Raw genomic sequence first — 12035 nt, forward strand, 5'->3', positions numbered from 1 at the left:
CAGTTTTAAACTTTACAACTTTGATCTTCACCAGAGAGTTTAAATCAAAGAATAGTGGGTTTTTCGGTGGGCATATCAAGTTTTAGAGGAAAGAAAAAGCAATAATGGGGACTCCCTTTAAGAGCATGCAGTACTGTTTACTTTTGTTGTGTAATGCCCTCTCTTGATGAAAAAACCTTGGTTGCAATTAAAACAGTTACAAATGTAAACTGGTCCACAGAGAAGAACCGAGATCCAAAAGGAGTCTTGAGAATGATCACTGTTAACAACCAATATTAAAAATAAAGTGTAATGGATGGGGAACAGTAGCTCTCCAGCCCAGAAGGTTGTAGAATCTAAGTGCAGAGCAGCGGAATACGAAGCAGGTAAACTTGACAGGAACCCCTCAACACTGGTGGAAAACAAAAGAGCCATCAGAGAAATCAAGGCTCAAAAAGCAAGACTCAGCAAAGAACCACTGACAGGAACCAAGATTGAAATTAAGGGAAGGAAAGAACCACTGATAGAACCCGTCTCAGTAGAAGACCCTCTCAAAACCATAGGAAACAACCACTGATGGCAAACAAGATCTAAGCTTACAACAGTGAGAAAGAACCACTTAAAGAAAACCAACCTCAAAAGGACAGGCCCATAACAGCATTAGGAAACACAACTAAACTGGAACTAAAACTCAAATAGGGGGAACCTCCCAACACCATGGTTTACCAAGGAAGAACCATCGCAAAGAACCAAGCCTAAAAAAGAGTTTAAGGAATAACCACTGATAAAACTCATGAGAAGAACCGCTCCAAGATCATAAGAAACAACCATTGCCAAAAAAAAAGGATCTAATAAGTAGACCCTGGCTACAACTTAATGGAGAAGAAATATTGGAAGTAGCCAAGACTCTAAGGAGAACCACAAGACTCAAAACGAGAGTCTCCCTAAAGGAGCCAGGACCTCTACAGGACCAGGAAGAACAACTACTGAGAGAAAAGAAGACATAATAATAAGAACCTCTCTAAATGAATGAGAAAGAAACACTGAGAGCAATTTTCAACATAAGAAAGCTGGGTCTTGGACTAGTTCCATTCTGGCTTATAAGAACCGTGGTGCTTTTCAGCAAAACAGCCCATGTTTCCACCAGTTTTAGTGGAACCGGTAAAACATCACATTATACATCATCAACAGAGGGTGTTGCACCACAGAGGTGAACATGGTTGCACTGAAGAACCTAGTATTCTTCGATTTCTGGTTCTGGAACCTACTTTTGATGGTAAAAAGATAACGAACTGTTTAAAATTATGTTTGTGAACCAGAATGATGCTGGTTTCACCGTCAGTGGAAAAGCACCATAAGAGTATCCAAGATTCACAAGGAGAATCTCTCAAGATGGCGAGAAGAACCACTGGGAAAAACCAAAACTTAAAAGAAAACATCTCCAACAGCATCAGGAAGAACCAATCAAGAACCAACAGCAGAATTTATCCTCCTATAGAAGAAAAAAATCACTATAGTTTGTTATTATCTTTACTATTCATTACTCACTGCTACCTAGAACATGTTTACGAACATGGCGTGATTGTATCAGATCAAGCTCATGTGGTGGGCCAACTGCTTCAGAACGGCAGACCCCCTTCCTGGAAGATAAGCTGAGAATTATGGGATGGAGCTGAGCATGTATTTACATTTTCTTTCAAACCACAGCAGAGGATTAATCAGGATTAGTTCTGGAACAAAACGGCATTCTCCGAGACAAATTTAGGACAGAAAGCCAATGATTCCAGTGTTTATGAGTACACACATGTACGTGCATACAGGGATGTTTGTCATAACATTAAAACCACCTCACTAATAGTGTGTAGGTCCCTCTTGTGCTGTAGCTTGTTGAGGCGTTGAGTCCAGAAGACCTCTGACGGTTCCTTATGGTCCAGATGCAACTGAAACTAATGTTCTGCATCTGGCAGTGGTTTTAAAGTTCAAAGTTGAAGTTTCGTGATGATGGAAGAGAGCTGACTTTAGCTGGTTAACTGGCACAGAGACATGCAGTCACGGGTTAAATACTGCAATAATTGAATAATCAATTACACAAACAAACACACAAACACAGCTCTACTGAGATTAGATTACACATGACTGAATGGGAACAAACACTCCTGATACACACACGCCGACCTAAACAAGGCTTATACACACTGCCTCTGAGTGTGTGTGAGTGTATGTGTGTGTGTGTGTGTGTATGTGTGTGTGTGGGATGTCTCCTCTGTTTAATCAGTAATTAAACACTGTTACTTCAGCTTGACCTGCATTCTGTCCAAACGGCCGTTAACAAGACAAAAGGATAGTATGTGTGTGTGTGTGTGTGTGGGAGAGAGAGAGAGAGGTAGAGGGAGAGAGAGAGAGAGAGAGAGAGAGAGAGAGAGAGAGAGAGAAAGATCACCACACATGGTCAAAACAAAGAAGCAAGTGGAGAAGCTCTGATGTCTTTCTTTATGTCTCACTCTTTCTCTTTACAACACTTTATTTATTTCTCCCTCTTTAACCATGTTTCTGTCTCACTCTTTCTCTGTCTTTCTCTTTATGGGACTCTGCATTTCTTTCTGTCCCAATCTTTCTCTCACTTTCTCTTTATGACACCGACTTTCTTTCTATATCTCACTTTCTCTTTATGGCACTCTACATTTATTTTTTGTCTCTTACTGACTTTCTTTTTGTCTCACTGTTTTTCTCAATTTCTCTTTATGATTTCTTTTTGTCTCTTACTTTCTCTTGATGGTACTGATTTTCATTCTGTCTCAATCTTTTTGACTCTCTTTTTACTCTCTGTCCAAACCTCTCTCTCTATTTTATTCTCTTTCTTTGTCTTTTTCTCTGCATTTTTTCTGCCGCCCACTGACTTTAGTTCTGTCTCACACTTTCTCTTTATTGCACTCTGCATTTATTTTTGGACTCTCACTAACTGTATTTCTGTCTCATTGTTCCTCTTGCTTTCTGTTTATTGCATTCTGTATTTATTTCTGTCTCACTGACTTTCTTTCTGTCTCACTCTTTCTCTTGCTTTCTCTTTATGGCACTCTGCATTTATTTCTGTCTCTCACTGACTTTCTTTCTCTCACTCTCTTACTTTCCCTTTATGAAACTGCATTTCATTTTGTCTCTCATTGACTGTCTTTCTGTCTCTTGCTTTCTCTTTACAGCACTGCATTTCTTTTTGTCTCTCACTGACTTTACTTCTCTCACTCTTTTTAACTGTCTCTCTGTCTAACCTTTCTCTTTATTTTATTCGCTATTCGTCTTTTTCTGTCCCAGTCTCTCTCTCTCTCATTCTCTTTAAGACTATCTTTTTGTTGGTCTCTAACTGACTCTCCAAATATTTTGACTCTCTCACATTCTGTCTGACTTCTTTTTTTATTACCATCTTTCCTCCAGTAATAGTATACTATAGACCCTTTTTGTCTATTTCTCTTTTTCTTTACAATCTTACTCTTCTTTTCTCTCTCTCTCTCTCTCTCTTTATGGATATGTATCTTTTCCTATTTCCCTGTGTTTATCTAACCCAAGTTTATGAACCTCTCTTTTAGTCTCTCTCTTTCTCTGACTCTGTCTGAGCCTTTTTGATTTACTCTCTTCGTCTCTTCCTGCCATACAGTTTTCTCTTTTTCTTTTTGACTCTCTTTGTCTGACTCTCTCTCTCTCCCTTTCTCTCTCTCTCTTTCCCTCTCTCTCTCTCTCTCACACACACACACACAAATGCACACACTTTTTGTATTTCCCTTCAAGGCTCTATATATCTTTTTGCATCTCTCCTCTACTTTTTCTGTCTGTCTGTCTCGGTCCTGTTCTCTCTGTCTTTCACTTTATCTCTTTGTAGTGTGGTGTGTAGTTTTAATTAAAGCAGAAGATGGTAAAGATGATGATAATGATGAAGGACAGTAAAGCCTCTCTCTGGTGCAGGCTGAACTAGTCTGTGCAGGGCCAGTATTTACTGCTATTTACAACTGCATCCACACACACACACACACACACCTGCACGGAGCACCAGAGGTGCGTGTTACTGTAACCATGCCAACACATTCAGGTATAACAAGTCAGACAGGACAGACTGGATAAGAGTGTGCAGATCAGCAACATCCTTGTTTCTGTGTGTGTGTGTGTACCTGCCCCACAAATCTAGCGCATTGACACACCAAACACTGTTATATAATACACTGCCTATTCCCCACTTAATTATCCCTCTTGCCTTGTGTTGTGTGTGAGACTCTCTCTCTCTCTCTCTCTCTCTCTCTCTCTGTAGTTTAATGTACTCCTGATTAAGTGTAATTATAACTCTGAGGTAAGTCTGGTAAGAAGCTGTAATTAAACGCAGGAGGAAAACAGTCATCAGTAATTATGTGACTAATTACTCAGGCAACTCTGTGGTTTCCTATTTATTAAAAGTACTGTTTAGCAGTTATAACAGCAGTAATAGTAGGTGCTATAGTAATAGTAGCAGTACTATTTATGATAGTAAAAGTAACAGCAGGAACAGTAGATGTAATAGCAGTTGTAACAACAGTAACAGTAGAAGCTATAGTAATAATATCATGACTATTTATGGTAGTAAAAGTAACTTCAGTAATAGTAGACATAGTAGTTGTATTAGTAGTAACAGCAGTAAGAGTAGAAGCAATAGTATTCATGTTCTATTTGATAGTAAGAGTTACATAGTAATCAGTGTTCTCAATTATAATGTTCTCAATAATATTATAATGTACTCTCATTGAGCCAATCAGAATATAGATTGCTCTGTTGTTAGGCAGACCTAGTAAGAGGGTGGAGTTTCAGCCAGAGTGTCAGGCGCGAAGAACTGTCCAATTTGAAAGTTCTGAAACACACGTCGATGAACAACTGAAGAAGAACTGCGCACTCCGCCCCACCAAAACCCCAATTTTCTAAAAATACATTTTTACACCATTCAGAGGTGGATTTGTTTGTGTGCTTTGGGTCAATGTCCTACTGCAGAACACAAGCATGCCCGAGCTTAAGGTCACAAACAGAGAGCCGTACATTGGCCTTCAGGATTGTCTGCTAAACAGCAGAATTCCTGGCTTCATCTATTACAGAAAAATGTTCAATCCCTGAAGCAGCAAAGCAGCACAAGACCATCACACTACCACCATTTATTGTGGGAAGTAAGAGTTTATGGTGGTTTTAAGATAGATAGTAGTAGCTATGGTAGTAGAAGGAGTACTTTAGAGGTGAGTTTTATCGGCATGTAGCCTGCTGCTAACCCCGGCTAGCACTGCTGGAGCAGCATTAGCATTAGCCACTAAACGTTGCCACTTTTGCCATTCAGAGGTGAGTATTTCTGACTGTAGTCTGCGTGTTTACCGTGTTAAAACAAGCTACATGGGACAAACCACTAGCTAATATCACCCTGGCTTAAAGGAACACTCAGGGTTCCTCAGTTTAGCACTGTTGGGGGCATTTACCAGGACTAACCGCTAAAGCTAATGCTGCTGCACCCGGCCTTAGTAGAAATATGGAAAACTAAACTTACTGTAAATAAACTGATGCAATTTACTCATCTAAATAAACAGTTTTCAGGAGAGAAATCTATGTGGATTAACATCTAGCACTCATTTTACTTTAAAAGAAAATGTCTTTTTGAAGAATTATAAAAGAAGTAACAGTAACAGTGTTGTAAAAGCAGTAACAGTAGTAGGTATAGAAATAGCATCACTACTTTTATGACAGCAGTAACATACAGTAGCAGTAGACATTAAAAAGAGCTGCAGTATTATTAATTGGAATGCAGAACTAGTTGTAGTAGTGTAGCAGTAGTGCTGGTAGGGAGGGGAAATTAGAACGATGCATTTTTCACATACCGCCATATCGCTAGAGGTGCTGGGAACACTGAAGAAGCACACTAGCAGAGCTCGCAAGCTAACACTAGCCATTTAGCATAACAAGCTAACACACTGCAGTAATGGCAGCTCAGCTCTGTGTAGACAAACACTGTCCTGCCTGAAGAAACATGAGAACAGAGCTCCTCTGCTGCTGCTCCTTGCAATATGAGTAATTATAGGTTAGCCCTCCTAAATATATTAATACTGTAGCTTGATGGATAAAATTAATGCACACTGACCTCAATGTATTTGTTAACTGGAGAACCAAGGGAATTGTGATAAACTCATAAACAGCTATTTAAATCTCTAACGGTTTCAAAAATAACATATTGTAATTTGATATTAAACTTGTATCTAACCTGTGCAATAGAACATTTGAGAAATATCTCCTTAAATACTTTTTTTACCAAATCAAAAAACCTCTAGAATATAATCACGAGGAAGACGAATGATCACAAACCATCAAACCAAGCTAAACTGATTGGATTTTTGCACCAGCAGTGGCATAAAGTTATCCAAAAGCAGTGTGTAAGACTCGTGGAGGAGAACATGCCAAGATGCATGAAAACTGTGATTAAAATCAGTGTTATTCCACCAATAATTGATTTCTGAACTTTAAACAACTACAGAACAAGACCTGCTCTGCACACACTCTGGTCACATGACAAAATAGAGATAGTGGACACTGAGATAAAAGTAGGTATGTAAGTAAGGTATGAGCTGAAACCTTTCAGAGAACAGCAGCGCTCAGGAGTCTAATGCAGCACTCAAACATCACACACTGCCTCCCAACTCAGGACCACCAGACCTCCAGAACCTGAACAGCACTGAACATTACACCTGATTACATCTTATTACACCTTATTACACCGGCAGGGGGATTTAGAGCTTTACACCAAAGTTAATGATGAAACTCTCAGTAACATTAAGAGAGAGAGACAGAGAGAGAGAGAGAGAGAGAGAGAGAGAAAAAGTGTGTTTCTGTCAGTCAGTCAGTTTGGGTCATGCTCAGTGGACAGGAAACATATTGGTGAGCCAAACTGCACTTCCTGTCTCTAAAGGGATAAACAATAGCAGGGGGAATCCCCCACAGCCCCCACAAAAAACACAGACGCACATTTTCCAATTTTCCATGTCATAAAACACATTCATGTCTACTAGAGATTCTTCAACAACTCCACGTTTTGAGGAGACTACAGTATCTGCAGTTAGCAACATGCTAATCTGTATACATAAACTTCCATTACATTTAGCTACATTAGCCTCGTAGCTAAAGTGTAAAACTAAAGAAGCAAAGCTGAAGCTTCATCCAGCTCCAAAAAAAAAAGCTTCATCCAGCTTCAGCCAACAAACTTCTTATAAAGTTTACATTATTATTGTACAAATTTCAGTTCTATGATCAGCTTTTCCTCATCCATCAGCTTCCTCCAAGTGAAATGTTTCTTCTGAAATCTTGGACTTCTTGCAAGTCAAATGAGATATGTATTCTTTTGAGTTAGTTTCCTTTGTAAAGTCATAATGGAAAAAATATTTGATAGCCATGGTCACTCAGGAGGATGCCTCAAAGTTAGAGTTACTAGTTAAACTGCGATTTTAAGTGTGTTGGTCATTAGGGGTGTGCCATATCGTATATTTTGCGCAATAATTGCACAAAAAAATGTTTCGACACAGGTTGACAAAAAAATGTATCCTGATTGAAAGTCTATTTTGTATTAGTTTCGCTATTTTTTTACAGTTTGCAGCACCTGTCAAACCTTTGGACACACCTCCTCTCATTCAATGTGTTTTTATGATTCTTTCTGTTATTAATTAAACATTAAAGACATTTAAGCTATATAGGAACACATATGGAATTTGTTAAACAAACCAGAATATTTTTTATACTTCAGATTATTTTAGTTTTCTCAGCATCTTAAAGGAGTTCCTGGAGTTGCTTTTCCTTCACGCTTCATTTTTTATTTTGTGACACTATTTTTATTTTGTACAAAATCAGGGTCTTGGTACGTTACAGACACACATTTATAGAATTTGTTGTTTTTACTAAATGTATGAAACTGTTATAGTGTTATACTTAATAAAACTTAAAACATAAAAACAAACAATTTTTGCAGTGGTATAATCTTGAAAAAAAAAAAATCAATGTTTTGTCCTATTGCTAAGAATATCGTTATTGCATATATAACGTGAATGTGGAGATGCAGCAGCAAGGGAGCCGTGGATGTGGACACAAATGTAAGTAATATTTAATAACAAACAAGGAAAAGTAACAGGAAACACCTGGGATCAGGTAATGAGGGGGTGGAGCTACAAATGAACACAAGTGACAGCACTGAAGACAGGGACGGAGACAAGGAAAACAACACAGAGAGCCATGTGCTAAGCAAAGCACATGGGGAAGGAACTCACAGGTATGGAGGAGAAGCCTAAATAAACAAACAGGAAGACAGGAAAAAACACAGATTTATCACTCAGGAAGATGCCTCTCACATAGTTAGAAATACTTGTTAAACTGGGATTTTGAGTCACATGTATAGTCAAGGGATAAACTAGGAGTCACATTTAGGAGCAGTTTCCCAAACAGGGTTTAAACCTGGATTCTTGATTTTTCATTGAAATAAAATTTAATCTAGGAGACTAGGCAGGAAACTGGTTAAACTGGGATTTTGAGTCACATTTTTAGTTGCTGATAAAACTGTGATTTTAACGTCAGGCCTGTTTGAAGCTGTGAAAGTGAAGCTGGCTGGTGTTGGTGTGTTGTGCAGCTCTGACCTGAGGGGGGGGGGGGGGGGGTGTAGCTTATCTCTCTTTCAGTGGTAGCACCCTTCCTGCCATCTCCATTTTACTTTTAAAAACACACACATACACAGCTGTGCAAAACAGCATGTAAAAACAGCCAGTAGTTTCCAGTCGGAGCGGCTGTGCAGGCACATGCAAGCATGTGTGTGTATGTGAGAGTATGTGTGATTGTGTGTGTGTGTGTGTGTGTGTGTGGAGGGGGGGTTTCAAGGCTGTTTCCAGCCTGACTCACAGCACTTTACAGCAGGAGCACGAGGAAGAATCGTAAAGAGGAGATGCAACTGAGAAGCAATAATCATTAAGCAATACAGACTAGAGACTAGAACACACACTGCTTCACTGTCCTTCAGCCCGCCTGACTAGCACTGCGCTCGCTGGCTGATTGCAGCAGTGTCCTTCATCTTCAGCTAAGTGAGACTTCATTAAACCCATTAAACCCTGCTGAATGTGGACTGGGCTAGTCAGAGCTGTACAATCACACTGTCATAGGATGACCCCTTCACATCACTACCATGCTGCAGTCTTCCTTCACACATAATCATATTTACTTAACGTCCAATCCAGACTCCAGTGATGATAATGAACTTAGAATTGATATGCACTCATGATCGAACAATAGTTGCATACAGATGAGGTGTTGAATTGCAATCCAGGTGGTAGATGGCGCTCTCTCCCCACATCACTCCTAGGGTGATGTCCACAGCACAGGGCGTCTGTGAGCTGATGTACCAGAACCGAGCCGCTGCGCTTTCCTCCAAGCGCGCTGGCTGCTCAGCAATGCTGCAGCAGCATGAAAAGAAGCAGTGGAATATCAGAGTATCGGAGGAAGCATGTGTTAGTCTTCACCCTCCTGGTGTGTTAAGGCATCACTAGTGATAGGGGGATTCCTAACGAGTGGGTTGGGTAATTGGCCGTGTAAATTGGGGAGAAAATGGGAAAAATTAGAAATGAAATTATAAAAAAACAACCAGACCGAGACCAAACAAGTCCCACTTGTGATGAGAAATTGATTCAGTCTTGATTCAACCCAACTATCGAATATACTCCTTTTACTTGACCTAAACTGCTTATTAGGTGCAGTTTAATCTGATATATTAACTAGATAACGTTAATTACTACGTCTATGAACAAACGCTGTCTCTGCTCCATGCTGTTTACATGTGTTGCCTGTGTTGTGTACCAGGGGCGTCGCCTGGCCTGGGCTTTTCCAGCAGCCCCAAATCGTTTTGCACAGCTCAGTTGTATTATTAATAAGGAGACAGACCACTGAGCGCTGTGTAAATCTCTTAACGCCAATTACGGAGCCGGAAAACACTGTGTTTGAAAGCACAGCTGCTAATTTTCAGTGTTCAGTGTTAAAGCAGCTACACACTGAAAAAATATACGTGCTGGTTTGGAACACAGGACCTTCTTGCTGTATTTACTTTCTTGTTCCTCCGAAAGACAGCTCTGGCCAATTGGAAGAGACATTGAGCTCCTGTGGTTTGTTGACATGTTTAGTTTTTTGACTATGTGAAAACAAACCAAACCAAGGGAGAAAATGCTCCAAGTAAACAAACTCATCAACTGATTTGGAGCAGAGAAATGAACTACAAGTCTAAAAAAACACATAAACCCTTAAACACATAATTAAAAACTAAATTGAAGATTCTCACAATATCATAATAAAGAATCTGGCCTGCAATTAATATCCTGTTGATTTAGAGTAAACATTTTATGCTAAATAGTGAGATAATGTGTGGGTACAGATTTATTTAAATAATATTTTGTGTATGAATTCTGTCTAAAATATACATCAAGCTGTAATTATTACTATCTAATTTTTGGGGAAATTGGTTTAAAGTTTAATTTAAAAGGTGTGAAATGTATCTCAGTTTGTTATGTCAATAGATAAAATTATGGTTACATAATAATAATAATAATAATAATAATAATAATAATAATAATAATTATTATTATTATTATTATTATTATTATTATTATTATTTTGTCTGTTTAGTTGATTATTTCACTAAAACAGTAAAATATTATAAGCAAATGTTAACCTGAATTTTGACTAAATAATTTTTTATCTCAGTTATTTAGTCTTTATTTTCCCTACTTTTTATTTTACTGCAGTAAATTAACAGTGTAGCATTTCTGCTTCATCCTGCTCTGGTGTTACACTCTAAATGTACCGGGTAGTAAAGGTTCCCCCCTGTCTGTGGGAGCGGGTCCGGCTCTCCTCACCTGCTGCAGTGAGTCTCTCTCAGTGTGTCTCTGTGTCTCAGTGTGTCTCCGAGGCCCGCGCGCGGATCCGCCGCCGCCGCTGTAAATCCACCGGGAGTTCCCGCTGTAATCCGTCGGTTAGTTTCCGCGAGCGGTCCGCGGGGCAGCGCGTGAGACACCGCGCAGTGAAAACACCGGCACCGCCACACACACACACCACAGTCAGCGCGCGCGCATCACACACACACTCACACACACCCGCCCACACCCACAGCCATGCGTACACATACACACAGACACGCGAGCGCGCGCGCGCACAGACTGAGGACACACGCGGAGGAAAAGAGGGAGGCGGAGGCGCGAGATCAGCAGAGCAGGAGCGTTTCTCTCTCTCTTTCTCTATCCCTCGTTCTTTCTCTTTTTCTCCCTCTTTTCCTCTCTTCTCTGTCTCTCTATCCCTCTTTCTTCATTTCTCTCCTCGTTCTTTCTCTCTCTCCTCTATCCCTCCGTCTTTTCTCTTTCCTCTCTTGTCTCTCACCCTCTTTCTCTCTCCCTCTTTCCCCCTCTGTCTTTTTCTCTATCCCTCTTTCTCTCGCCCTCTTTGCCCTCTGTCTTTTTCTCTATCCCTCTTTCTCGCTCCCTCTTTCCATCTTTTTATCTCTCCCCTCTAACCTCTTTTTCTCTCTCCCTATTTCTTTCTCTCTCGCCCTTTGCCTCTTTCTTCCTACCTCTCTCCCCATCTTTCTCTCTCTCTTTCACCCTCTCCCAGTTTTCCCTATTTCCTTCTCTCTTTCACCCTCTCCCCTCTTTTTCCTCTCTTTCACCCTCTCCCCTCTTTTTCCTCTCTCTTTCACACTCTCCCCTCTTTTCCCTCTTACCTTCTCTCTTTCCCATTTCTCCTTTCCACCCTCTTTCCCCCTCTCTCTTTTTTACCCTCTCCCCTTTCCTTATCTCGTTCAACCCTCTCCCCTCTTTTCCCTCTTTCTTTCTCTCTTTCACCCTCCCCTCTTTTCCCTCTTTCTTTCTCTTTCACCCTCTCCCCTCTTTTCCCTCTTTCTTTCTCTTTCACCCTCTCCTCTCTTTTCCCTCTTTCCTTCTCTCTTTCACCCTCTCCCATTTTTTCCCTCACACACACACAGTCTCACTCGTGATTGATTACATTAT

At 40.1% G+C, this 12035-nt stretch overlaps 1 protein-coding gene across 4 annotated transcripts in view; it reads right to left on the bottom strand.

The window, feature by feature from the left end:
* reps2 (RALBP1 associated Eps domain containing 2) overlaps positions 1 to 11710 on the bottom strand; it is a 55886-nt gene extending 44176 nt beyond the window's left edge. For 2 of the 4 annotated variants that reach the window (XM_049462884.1, XM_049462885.1), the window contains exon 1: positions 10893 to 11710. The gene's annotated coding sequence lies outside the window, so the exon portion shown is untranslated. The remainder of the gene's footprint in view (positions 1 to 10892) is intronic. The other 2 variants (XM_049462883.1, XM_022676770.2) reach the window with 2 other exon arrangements.
* Between the last annotated feature and the right edge of the window lie 325 nt (positions 11711 to 12035).

The sequence above is a fragment of the Astyanax mexicanus genome, chromosome 13, assembly GCF_023375975.1.
Source record: "Astyanax mexicanus isolate ESR-SI-001 chromosome 13, AstMex3_surface, whole genome shotgun sequence".
NCBI classification, from domain to species: domain Eukaryota; kingdom Metazoa; phylum Chordata; class Actinopteri; order Characiformes; family Acestrorhamphidae; genus Astyanax; species Astyanax mexicanus.